The 14,098-nt window shown below is 43.7% G+C and overlaps 1 long non-coding RNA gene across 1 annotated transcript; it reads right to left on the bottom strand.

Moving 5' to 3' along the window:
- Nucleotides 1-618: 618 nt before the first annotated feature.
- On the bottom strand, nucleotides 619-7,820 carry LOC142666094 (uncharacterized). The gene is made up of 3 exons (XR_012851638.1): nucleotides 7,731-7,820; nucleotides 2,169-2,423; nucleotides 619-832 (listed from the first exon to the last, which is right to left on the bottom strand). It is a non-coding gene; the product is annotated as an uncharacterized LOC142666094 (long non-coding RNA).
- Between the last annotated feature and the right edge of the window lie 6,278 nt (nucleotides 7,821-14,098).

Below are 14,098 nucleotides of genomic sequence, written 5' to 3'. Positions count from 1 at the left end.
AGAAAAGTTATGTAATTTAGTGATAGTTTGTTGGACACTGGAACAGGAATCCAAATAAAACATGAAATGTGATAATCCATTAGTTATATTCTTTTATTTTGGTCTTTGACACACAAAACTTGCCAGTAATATCCCAAGAGTCCAAGCTCTTTTGCTGTTCTGTCCTGCATTTTATATTACCTCCTATACAAGGCCACCAACTAAGCATTATTACTATTACTATCACTGTGTATTTGCTAAACGTTTGTGTTTTTCTTGGAAAAGCTACATCACAGCAGATGTCGAAATTCTAAAGCTGGCCATAAATAATATGTTAGACATCTGAAGCCACTGTTTTTATCGGCTTGGTTAACAATATAATGTATGCGGGGGGGCAGACAGACATTCTTCACATTGGCGGAGAGAGGGACTGAGCATGTAGGATCTCAACATGCCCAATCTTTTGTTCCACTCAAAGAAAAGCCGCTGTTCGAGTGTTTGTCCGACAGCTATATAATGTATATAGTTGGCTTAAAGGAGTTTTCCAAAAACTGGATGGATTTCAGAAAACCACTTTACTGTATAGGACATCAAGAAGTAATACAATTCTCCATATACTCACAGACTATTTCCCCCACCGCCGGTCCTCTGGTAGTGACGTCACATCCATTGAGACATCACATGACCATAGCAGTCAGTCATAGCATGGCCCTGTGGCTGCACCCGCAGACCCAACCTGCATTGACACACAAGCACTGTAGGTTTGGTATGATTAATAGATGTGTATTGGAGGTAGTTGGGTTGAGTGACTAGATCATGTAGTCACCGACCAAAGGATTCAGTTAATGAAGGTCTGTAGACATAAGAATACATAAAAATAATTACCACCACGTCAATTGTCCAACGAAATTGGCATAGTTACATAGTTAGTATGGTGGAAAAAAGACAAATGTCCATAAAGTTTAACCAAGAGATGGGAAAAAGAGAAGGGATGAAACAAAAATTCTACACATTGACATAGGAGCTGATATCTTTTCGTTCTAGGAAATTATCTAACCCTTTTTTGCAGCCATCTCCTGTCCCTGCTGTGACGGCTCCTGCGGTAGGCTATTCCATAGATTCACAGTTCTCACAGTAAAGAAGGCTTGTCGCCTCTGCAGGTTGAACCTTTTTTTCTCCAGACGGAGGGAGTGCCCCCTTGTTTTTTGAGGGGGTTTTACATGGAACAGGATTTCACCATATTTTTTGTATGTGCCATAATATATTTATATAAGTTAATCATGTCCCCCCTTAGTCGTCTTTTTCAAGGCTAAATAGGTTTAATTCTTTTAATCTTTCCTCATAACTTAGATTCTCCATGCCCCTTATTAGCTGCGTTGCCCTTCTTTGTATTTTTTCCAACTCCAGGGCATCCTTTCTATGAACTGGAGCCCAGAACTGAACTGCATATTCTAGATGAGGCCTCACTAATGCTTTGTAAAGTGGTAATATTACATCCCTGTCCCGCGAGTCCATGCCTCTTTTAATACACAACAATATCCTGCTGGCCTTTGAAGCAGCTGATTGACATTGCATGCTGTTATTTAGTTTATGATCTACAAGTACACCCAGATCCTTCTCAACAAGTGACTCCCCCAGTGTAGCTCCCCCTAGGACATATTATGCATGCAGGTTGTTCGTACCCAGATGCATAACTTTACATTTATCTACATTAAACTTAATTTGCCAAGTGGACGCCCAAACACTTAGTGTGTTCAAATCAGCTTGCAATTTATGAACATCGTCCATTGACTGAACATTACTACATAGCTTGGGGTCATCTGCAAAAATAAAATTAGTGCTATTAATCCCATCCTCTATATCATTAATAAATAAGTTGAATAATAGTGGTCCCAGCACTAAACCCTGGGGTACATCACTTATAACTGGGGACCATTCAGAGTAGGAATCATTGACCACAACATTCTGGATACGTTCCTTGCACATAAGTATCTGTATTCTTAAACATTATCTCACAACTCCCTACAGAATACCCTAATGTAATAAATATAAAATATCAAAACAAGCTCATAAGTAATAAAAAATGTAAGCGCTATAAAGATTATTACTGACAGAGGTGACAACCCCTATCTCTGGCAGGAAGATAAACATTCTGTTCCAAATGAAACATGTATCACGCACAGACCTACCGCTGTCTAAGTAATTCCTGATCGTGTTTGGCCTAGAGGTTGGAAGGCCAGGCTTTGCAATATGTGAACTTGTGTGTGGGAGAATGTTTCTGGTTGTCACCAACAAAGTTATGGCTCCGGTATTGGGGCTGGGTTGGTTATTATAGGAGTACTTCTGACTGCCAAAGATGCAACACTGTCTGGATCCATGGCAATATGTTATTCTTCATCATAATGCTGATTCTTGAAGGGACTTGCGAGAAGGACAGCTGGCCTCTGTTGGACACACAGATTAGAAAAGGAAATGGATAATTATCATAAATAAAAGTAAATTATAATGACCAATTCCTGATAGAATTCCTGGTATTTCTCTTAAATTCCCTTGTAAAGTTTAGAGGTTAATGATAGCTCTCCATACTGCTTTCGGACTTAACCCTTAAATAGCTGATGCAGGTCCTCTGGCTGTGAATAGGTTAAGGCATCAGTCTGTGTGATAAGTGCGTGGGTGACAGTTGGTGGAACCATGCAGAACCAGAGGTGACAAGCAGCATCTGTATGAGCTGTCACATCCCCAGCGCCGGAGAGAAGAGGTCACAAAACAAGACTCACCCCCCCCCCCCCCCCCCTCTCTCATGCATGGAAGAGCAGGGAGCCAGCCATGGAACAGCTGAGAGGAAGCTTGGGACCCTTAGAGACCTGCAGAGCATTGCACAACCAATTACATAGAATGTAAAAGCGTTGCAGAGCCAATTACGTAGAATCTGCTGTAAACACAGTAACCTATATCATGTGTTTGGCTCTGCAGGATATTGCATAATAAAAAATAAGGTGAGAACATTGCGGTCAGCGATATATTATCTGCAGAACAATTTATAAATGTCACATAGACTATTGCATTCCAAGCCACTAATGACCATCCGGTTATATAGGAAACTCCATGACATAATTTAGGAATACGCACAAGATCCCCTGAGATAAGAAAAAGCTGTTTACAGGAAAATATGTTATCAAAGTGTACATGTATAATGGAAATGCATATAGTTCGATAGCCTTCTATCCCTTATAGAGGTTAATGTATGTAACGGGAAACAGCGCTGCGGTATTCATTCCTATTAAAAAAACCTGTATGTTACCCGAACCAATATTTCCGCATTAATCTCTATAGGGAATAGAATGTTAATGGGCAGCACGGCGGGTCGGATTCAAACCCCCCCTGGACAACATCTGCATTGAGTTTGTATGTTCTCCCTGTGTTTGCGTGGGTTTCCTCCGGGTAAAAATATACAGATAAGGAATTTAGATTATGAGCCCCACTGGGGCAGTGAGTGATGACAACTTCTGTACAGAGCTGCGGAACATATTGGCACTATATAAAGTAAAAGAAAAAGGGATTTACACTGCCAAAAATAAAAAATAATAATATACCATTTGCATTTCTGTTGTGCTACAATGACATATGCCATTTTAGCGGTAACGCTAACTAAAAGGGTTGTCCAGGATTAGATAAAAGGGTCGGCTTTTTCCAGAAACTGCGCCACTCTTGTCCATGGGTTGTGTCTGGTATTACAGTTCAGCCCCAATCAATTGAGTTGCAATTTCATACGTAGCCCATGGATGAGTCGTGCTATTTCTGGAAAAAGCAGACCCTTTTATCGAATCCTGGACACCCCTTAAAAGAAACAGCAGACAGAATGTGAAAGGTATTCAACGCCCTCTCTAAAGGTCTGATTGAATAGTTATGCTACACAATGTCATTTTGTTACAACTATATTCCCCATTTATTTCCAGCATTCAGAATTGGTCCATCTAGTGAATATGTATTAAACATTGATCCATCTTTCTACTTACTAAGCCTTCATTACATCCTTTCCTGGGGGCCAATGTGACCTCAGATTGTATTGGCCTGTACTGAAATCCCTGTCCTGAATACTAATGAAAGATTATTCTCATAGATAACTGCTCTATGTGAAGAGAAGCGTGGAAATAGAGATCGTCAGATTATTGGACTTCTAGAAATAGAACTGCATAACAGAAGCAAATACAGAGGGCCTGCAGCATATTGCACATGGAGATGGAAGCTGCAGAACATTACATCATGCAGTTTCTGGAATGTAATATCACAATTATGAGCCAGGAGAAGTGAACAGCTGCAGCTAGTCTTTATTTGTTCAAGCGCTCTGTAACCGCTTCACATCAAACATCAGACGCTTCCTTTCATAAATTCTGTCTCCTCTTTTCTCGAATACTTCCCCCTTTCATCCCTCTGCTCGCACCATCTCCCTTTCATCTGTCAATTTCTTCTGTACTTCCAAGTCCTTTCTATTATATACGCATTCTTTATTCCATCTATCCTGTATCTTCTTTTTCTGTACCCCCCTATCTCCCCTTCCAGATCAATTAACCTGTCTCCTGACATGTCGGTTTTAATAAATACTTGTATTCCCCATAAAACAACAATTCTGGAGATCCTTTTCTTAGAACTCTGTATAGAGCCGTTCCTCTGTTATTCCTCCTAGTAATGCATGTATAAATTGGCGACTGGATGTTATCAGTTAGGGGTGTATCCCTACCAGGCCTGGCGTTAGTGGGGGTGGACATGGCAATTGCCCAGGGCCCCCATCCTCTCAGTGCCCCCTACTGACTATAACAGCCATAGCGGCTGCTAAGGGGCCCTCGGCATGAGGTGGCCCCCCGCTACCCAGCGCATAACATTTAACAGGGCCCACTCATGCCCGGTGGCGTCGCTAGCACCAGGGGGGGGGGGGGCAGCGCTAGCGACTGCCACATTCAATTGTATCTGTGTCCTCGGGAAGCAGATACAATTGAATACTATAAGCTACAGGCCACATTAGGCCTGCAGCCTATAAGACGCTGAGACAGAGTCCATGAAAAGGCCAGCGTGATGACGTCACTGGATGACGCTGGCCTACACAAGGGTCCCGTCTGGAGGCTGTGGAGCAGCTCCATCAGTTGCGGGAGCGGGGCTAGGTAAGTACAACTTTTTTTAGATTTCCGTGGCGCCATCTAAATGAGGGGGGCTGTGTATGGCGCTATATACAAAAGGATGGCTGTGTGTGGCGCTATCTAGAAGAGGAATGGCTGTGTGTGGCACTATCTACAAGGGGCAGTGGCGTAACTACCGCTGTAGCAGCGGCTACGGGGCCCGCAGCATGAGGGGGCCCGTCCCACTCGCCGGCATGGCCCCCCCCCTCCCATGGCCGGAGGCTCCGCTAGCAGCCGCTATGGCTGCTACAGCGCGACGCCACTGAAGGGGTTGTTCCTACAAAAGACATGTATCCCCTATCCGCAGGATAGGGGATACATGTGTGATTGCTGGCAGCGATAAGGAGAACGGGGGACCGAAAGTCCCCCGAAGTTCTCAATGACAGACCTCTGACTTCCGGAGTCTGTCGGCAGCTCCATAGAAATGAATTGTGCATCGGTCGCGCTTGTGCGCATGCGTGACCAGCGCTCCTTTAATTTTTATTGAACTGCGCAGACCCCGGAAGTCCGAGGTTTGTCATGTAAGAACTTCGGGGGACTTTGTCCCCCGTTCTCCTTATCGCTGCCAGCGATCACACATGTATCCCCTATCCTGTGGATAGGGGATGCATGTCTTTTGTAGGACAAACTATAGGCAGTTTTTTTTTGGGGGGGGGTTGGGGGCTGCATGGCGTTACCTACAGGGGGGGTTTAGGGCTGTATGGCATTATCTACAAGGGGGCTGTATGGTGCTATCTATAGGGGCGCTATGTGGCGGAATCTATAGGGAGGCACTATCTACAAGGGGGGGGGGGTTGTGTGATACCCAGGGGAGGAGGGCTCCAGTCAAAAGATTGCTAGTTACGCCCCTGACAAGTGGGCTGTTTGTGGCGCTATCAGGGAGCACAATGGGGGCACGGTTACTGATGGGACACTTTGATTGGGTCGAGCACAAAAGGGGTCATTATTACTATCTGGGGCACTGTGGATTACGAGTTTGTTTAGAGGATGGGTTATTGGTGGGGAGGGTACTGGAAAAGCAAGAAACCAACATGTCTGTGTCAAAATCTTCAGAGAGGAGTTGTGGCTGGAATAAGTCATCACAGTGGTCTGGATGGAGAGAAAAAAGGGAAAGTGAATGACTAATCAGAGAAAACATCACCTGTAAGTCACTGGATATAAATATGCTGTAATCACTTATATGGTCTGCAGAGCTCGTGTGTATAACTGGCATCTACCACTATATCGTCACTACATGGTGGTAATATTGGTCTTTGTATAGTGTTTTTTATTCAGTAACAGTATGGGGGTATTATTCAGTCACTATGGGGTTATGGTGTGGCGGTATTATTCAGTAACAGTATGGGGGTATTATTCAGTCACTGTGTGGTTATGGTGTGGCGGTATTATTCAGTATCAGTATGGGGATATTATTCAGTGACTGTGTGTTTATGGTGTGGCGGTATTATTCAGTATCAGTATGGGGGTATTATTCAGTGACTGGTTAAGGTGTGGTTGTAATATTCAGTCACTTTGTGGTTATGGTGTGGTCGTACTATTCAGCAACAGTATGGAGGTATTATTCAGTCACTATATGGTTATAATGTGGCGGTATTATTTGTGTGGTTATTATTGATAATATTGGTCTTATAATAGTGAGTTGTGTTCAGTAACAGTATATAGGTGAGTCAGGGGTCACTCTTACCATTATTTGAATGTACAATGGTGTACATACTAAAGAGGAATCCTTTGTGATGGGACCCCTGTAGAATGGTGGCCTTATCAGCTTCCCCATTGGCATTGTAAACCCCTCTTATTTCCTTTCACTAATATAGCACCAAAATATTCTGCAGCGCTTTACAGAGATAGTCATCACTCCCTGTCATAGGTTTATGGAGTGCCTCTACACAGCCATCACAATGAGACCATCAAAAGGCATACCGTACCTTGAACCTCCTTGACCCCAATACAATCTATAACATGGCCTACGACCAGAGCCTGGTTCTGGTGTTGTATATATGTACTGAGGTTTGTTCTGGTGCTGTATATATGTATCGAGCTTTGTTCTGGTGCTGTATATATGTACTGAGCTTGGCTCTGATGTTGCATATGTACTGAACTTTGTTCGGATGTTGAATATATGTACTAAGCTTTGTTGTGGTGCTGTATATATGTACTGAGCTTGGTTCTGTTGATGTATTTATATGCGGAGCTTGGTTCTTCAGTTGTATATATGTTCTGAGCTTCTCGTTGGTGCTGTATATATGTATTGAGCTTGGTTGTTATGACGAATATAACTCCAGAACCCAGCTCAGTACACACACACACACACCAGGATCAAGGTCAGTACATATATACAGCACCAGTACAAATACAGCTCAGTACAGAGATAATTAGAAAATTTCGTTTAACCCCTGCTATATAAGTTTGTACGGCATAAAACTACAGCTCCCAGTATAGCCAGAACAATGGTAATGATATGCTGGGAGTTGCTGTTTCACAAAAAAAGAATGATACACCCATTATCTCACTGCAGATCATACAGTGACTACAGTACTGAGCAGTCATAGGGAGAATAAACATTTACATTTAGTAACTCACCGGTGACTACTTCTCAGTGTCTAGTCGTTCTTTTTCTCTTTACTTTTCCATCTGGTCTAGACCTCTATGATGCCTCCTGGCCAAGAACCATTTCTACGGAAATGGGTTAATTTGCTGCTCAGATTTCTTCGGAAGCGCACTTAACATTTCTGCACCTATAAAAGAAGAGCAAATTTTGGTGCCACACTCTATGCCCCTAAATATAATAGTATCATACACTTTGTCCTCGAATATAATAGTGCTACACACTGTGCCTCTGAATATAATAGTACCATACACTGTGCCCCTGAATATAACAACAACATACACTATCCCTGATTATAATAGTACCATACACTGTGCCCATAAATAAAATTGTGTCAAACACTAAGGTAATGCACCACAGTGCACCCTGTAGATAGGGCCACTCAGAGCCCCCTGTAGATAGTGCCCCTCATAGAGCCTTCTGTAGATAGTGCTCCCAGTAGAGCCATCTGTAGATAGTTTTTTCCCATAGAGCCCTCTGTAGGTAGTAGTGTTCCCTGCAGACAGGGCCCCCTGTAGCGTTCCCTGTAGCTAGGGCCCCCTGTGGCATTCACTGTAGTGCCCCCTGTAGATAGTGCCCCCTATGGCATTCACTGTAGTTCCTTCTGTAGATAGTGCCCAGTGTAGCGTTCCCTGTATAGTGCACCCTGTAGATAAGGCTCCCTGTGGCATTCCCTGTAGATAGGACCCCCGTGGCCTTCCCTGTAGATAAGGGCCCCCCGTGGCCTTCCCTGTAGATAAGGGCCCCTATATAGTCCCCTGTCGTTAGTGCCCCCTATATATTCCCCTGTCGTTAGTGCCCCCTATATATTCCCCTGTAGTTAGTATTTCCTACATAGTCCCCTGTAGTTAGTGCCCCCTATAATTAGTGCCCCCTATAGTCCCCTGTAGTTACTGTTCCCTATATAGTCCCCTGTAGGTTGTTCCTATATAGTCCCCTGTAGTTAGTGCACCCTATATAGTCCCCTGTAACTAGTGCCCCCTATATAGTCCCCTGTAGTTGGTGTTCCCTATATAGTCCCCTGTAACTAGTGCCCCCTGTAGTTAGGGTTTCCTACAGTCCCCCATAGTTAGTTCCCTATATAGTCCCCTGTAGTTATTGTTCCCTATATAGTCCCCTGTAGTTACTGTTCCCCTTTATATTGCCCTGTAGTTACTGTTCCCCTTTATATTGGCCTGTAGTTACTGTTCCCCTTTATATTGGCCTGTAGTTACTGTTCCCTATATAGTCCCCTGTAGTTAGTTCCCTATATAGTCCCCTGTAGTTAGTGTTCCCTATATAGTCCCCTGTATTTACTGTTCCCTATATAGTCCCCTGTAGTTACCGTTCCCTATATAGTCCACTGTAGTTACCGTTCCCTATGTAGTCCCCTGTAGCTACCGTTCCCTATATAGTCCCCTGTAGTTAGTTCCCTATATAGTCCCCTGTAGTTATTGTTCCATATGTCCTCTGTAGTTACTGTTCCCTAAAAAAACCACAAAAAAGGCCATACTCACTAGGTAGATGGGTGGGTGAAAACCCGTTCCCAATAGGCTGTTATTCGGCAAGATACGCCATGCCTGACGACCAGCACATTATCCCTCCACGTATTACACATAGTACTGACACCCCATGTACTATTCACAGCACTGACCCCTATTTATCACATTTATTTATTTATTTTTTTACATTATTACACACTTTCATACATACATATTTATTTTTTACCATCCATTCACACCCTAGCACTACACTGACACTCATTTATCGCACACCTTTGAGCACTTAGTCCGCCACTCCCCTCAAGACTAGTGGGAGGGGCTATCACTACTTAATGCACACTCCTTCTGCAGCATTCTTTGACCCGTCTGCGTCCTGATGGGAACGGGTTTTCACCCACCCATCTACCTAGTGAGTATGGCCTTTTTTGTGGTTTTGATGATCTTTATGTCCCATTTTTTCTGTTTGAGTTACTGTTCCCTATATAGTCTCCTGTAGTCACTGTGCCCTATACAGTCCCCTGTAGTCACTGTTCCCTATATAGTCCTCTGTAGTACTGTAGTTACTGTTCCCTATACAGTCCCCTGTAGTTAGTTCCCTATATAGTCCTCTGTAGTTCTGTAGTTAGTTTTCCCTATATAGTCCCCTGTAGTTAGTTCCCTATATAGTCCCCTGTAGTTAGTGTTCCCTATATAGTCCCCTGTATTTACAGTTCCCAATAGTCCCCTGTAGTTACTGTTCCTTATACAGTCCCCTGTAGTTACTGTTCCCTATATATTGCCCTGCAGTAACGGTTCCCTATAGTCCCCTGTAGTTACTGTTACATATAGTCCCCTGTAGTTACTGTTCCCTATATAACCCTCTGTAGTTACTGTTCCCTATATAGTCCCCTGTAGTTACCGTTCCCTATAGTCCCCTGTAGTTAGCGTTCCCTATATAGTCCCCTGTAGTTACCGTTCCCTATATAGTCCCCTGTAGTTACCGTTCCCTATATAGTCCCCTGTAGTTACCGTTCCCTATAATCCCATGTAGTTGGAAGGGGACTGAGCTACAGAAAGATGAAGCACCAGGCACAGCTGCTACAGCATGTATGGCACTGTGACTGGTAAACAATGAAGACCCTTTCACACAGCTGATCAGTGGGGGTGCCGGGAGTTGGACCCCCACTGATCTAATATTGATGATCTATGTATTAGCCTTTCAATATCAATGTCCTGGAAAATTACTTTAAATTAAAGCTAGCCATTATGTTCTCCTACTTTCTTGATCTATGAAACAACTTAAACTTCATTGTTATAAAAGCCAATGATATTTATTTTTCACTTTACTTTGTTATCAATGGCTTTCATCTAAAGCTTTCTTAATATCCTTTGCCCACCCAAATCCCCACCTTCCAGCTGTTCCTTGTTAGTTTTCAGATCCTTGTAGTATATTTTGAGTTTAATATGCAAAAGGCGTTTATTTAAAACAGTAATTTTCGCTGCAGTCACAAGAACTTTGCCAGATATAAGTTCAGGCTGTCTCTGGAAAGGTGTGAAGGGATTTTCTTTACTCCCAGACAGAGGCGTAGCTAGGGGTTTAGCACAGGGGGTGGGCGTAACAAATCTGAGTGGGCCCAGACACAGTATAATGACCCCCTTAGTGGCCCCCACATAGTATAATGCCCTATGGCTGCCCCCACAGGATAATGCCACTATGGTTGCCCCCACACAAAATAATGCTCCCATAGCTGCCCCATAGTATAATGACCTCTTAGCGCCCCCCCCCCACATAGTATAATGACTCCTTAGTGGCCCCCACACAGTATAATGCCCTTATAGCTGCCACACAGTATAATGCCCCTACAGTGCTTCCCCACACAGAATAATCCCTCCATACAGTATTACGCACCTATATCTGTTCCCACACCGTATAATGGCCATATAGTGCCCCTCACAGTATAATTCCCTATAGCTGCCCACATACAGTATAACGCCCCATAATTGCCCACATACAATATAATGCCCCCATAGCTGCCCCATACACAGTATAATCCTCTCATAGTGCCTCCCACACAGTATAATGTCCCATAGCTGCCCAAAGTATAACTCCCCATAGCTGCCCACATACAGTATAATGCCCTCATAGCTGCCCCTACACAGTATAATGCCCTCATAGTGCCTCCCACACAGTGTAATGCCCCCACACAGTATAATGCCCCATAGCTGCCCACATAATGTATAATGCCCCCATAGCTGCCCCATACAGTATAATGTGTCCATTGCTGCCCTCACACAGTATAATGTCCCTAAAGCTGGCCCCATACAGTGATATCTCTGAGAACAGATAATGTAGTAGATGTTACCTGCAGTCACGCCACAGATAACACAGTGATAACTCTCCGAGTACAGATAATGTAGTAGTGTTACCATAAGGCTTTATTCACACGAACATGTCCGTTTTGCGCTTGCAAAAAATGCTCGGTTTTGCGCGCGCAAAAGCTCAGTTGGCATCTGTATATGGGGCATGGCTGCGTGATTTTCACGCAGCCGGCATCAGTATGACACTGTTTTTGTGTTTACAAACATAAAAAGCAGGAGGGGCTTGTCTATTTTCATCCATTTTTTTCACTACTGTAGCGCAAATCACACGCGGCACCCGGAAGTTCTTCAGTGTGCCGAGCGCGATTTGCACACACCCATTGACTTTAATTGGTACGTGCTGTGCGAAACACGGGCAAGTATAGGACGCATTGTGAGTTTTTTACGCAGCGGACATACACGGTGTGAAAATCACGACCTGTCAGAACGGCCCCATTGACTTACATAAGTCTGTGCGACACACGTGATTTCCGCGCGCGTAGCACGGATGTAATACACGTTCGTCTGAATAAGGCCTAAGTCATAAGTAACACAGTGATTCCTGTATGAGTACACAATGAGTAGTGCCATCTGCAGTCCTATGTAACACCACAGATAACAGTGATAACTCTGAGTACACAATGTAGTTGTGTTACCTGCAGTCCTATGTAACACCAGAGAACACAGGGATAACTGTCTGAGTACAGATAATGTAGTAGTGTTACCTGCAGTCACACCACAGATAACACACTCTGATAACTACACACACTGGAACATTTAGACACAGAGACATATACATACAAATAATCACTTATCTCTCCTCACAGGATGCAGATACAGATGATACCGGGACACAACGCCGTTGGGGGCCCCACCATCTCAATTGGCCCTTGGTCACTGCACCGCCCCCCCCCACGGAAAGCTACGCTACTGTCCCGGAGAGAGGTGAACTTTGGGGAGTCTTCCTGTTAATCTTAAAAGGCTATGTACACCTTCTAAAGCAATTGGGCTTTTTTTTTTTAAATGAAAAGGTCAATCAGTTTCTTTGGTGCAACTTTAGAATTAGTTTTTATTAAAAAATCTTCTTACTTTTTGAGATACAGCTGCTGTGTATACTCTGACACTAAACTCGTCAGTCTTGCGGACCTGATAGGTACAGGATTCAGCGTGAGATACAGCTGCTCTGTATAAAGAATACAGAGCAGCTGTATCTCAAAAAGTAAAAATAATTTTAAATAAAAACTAATTGTAAAGTGGCACAAAAAACAACTGATTGACCTTTTTATTTAAAAAAATAAATAAATAAAATAAGAGCTTTCAAAGGTTTACTTTGCCTTTAAACTGCTAGTATGTTAGACATTAAAGATTACAAAAAATGCCAGGAAGCTGTGGTGTTACCCAAGTTTATAGATGTCCGTATACATATGCTTCTTAGACATGGAAACCCACAGCTATATTTGGATATTAACGATTTAGAATTTCAATTATCTCTAGGCAACAACTTTATTAGTCATGTCATCTAAAACTCTAAAGGGTGTTTTACACAGGACGATTACCGTGCAGACAAGCGTTCATAGAACGCTCCTTGCCAATAATTGCCCTGTGTAAATGCGCAATCATCTGCTGGTCATAGTTTTCAAAAAGTGAAATATTATCGTTGTCGTTAGCTAGCACATCTCCCTGTGTAAACAGGGAGATGCACTGCCGACATAATAATAATAATGTACGGGGACAAGCGATCAGAGTCCCCATCCATAGCTCTGTGTGACAGGAGCAAACGAGCGCCTATCAACGATGTGTCGTTGATCGGTGCTCGCTGCACCGGCCGATTAAAGGGTAAATCGTTCTATACATTTTTATAAGTTCCTTAATTTAGCATGCTTTTAAGACAAATACATATATCAGAACAAGCCCAACATAAAATAAACTAAGACATAAGCAAGACATATTTAATGACAGGGTAGGGAGACAGACAGGTGAGCCCTAATCTACCCACCACTCAGTCCCTGCCTACTTGCAACGACCCGTCCTAGGCGACGGGGTACAACTGGGCGACGGTCCCTACGCTCAGTAAGTGCACGACAGACAAACAGACAAGGGTACACAAAAGCTAGGGAAACGGGGCAGCTGCCCACAGAGGCACCGTGAGCAACGAGAGTAGTGAACGAGCCGAGTCAAACCAGGAGGGCACGAGGTACAAAACGCTGAGCAGGAGAGTGGTCAGTAAGCCAAGGTCAATAACAAGCAGAGGATCAGTAGTTCAAGCAGCAGCAGCAGAGCCAGGAAACAAGCAGAGCAGAATCACAGGCAAAGGAGGAACAGGAAAGGCAGGTATAAATAGACAGTGGGCGGGAGCTAGCTCCATCTGGCCAGGCTGTGATAGGCTCTCCTAAGCCTGCCATCCTGAGTGGTGGAAGATGGAGTCAGTCTCACAGACATAGGAGCAGGTGCAGACTGATTACCCACGGGCGTAGACACAGAAGCTGTGTCTGGCAGATCCTTTACAATATAAATATACATGTGCG

This window comes from Rhinoderma darwinii, chromosome 13, assembly GCF_050947455.1.
Source record: "Rhinoderma darwinii isolate aRhiDar2 chromosome 13, aRhiDar2.hap1, whole genome shotgun sequence".
Classification (NCBI taxonomy): Eukaryota; Metazoa; Chordata; class Amphibia; order Anura; family Rhinodermatidae; genus Rhinoderma; species Rhinoderma darwinii.
This window is presented reverse-complemented; position numbering and strand designations above follow the sequence as displayed.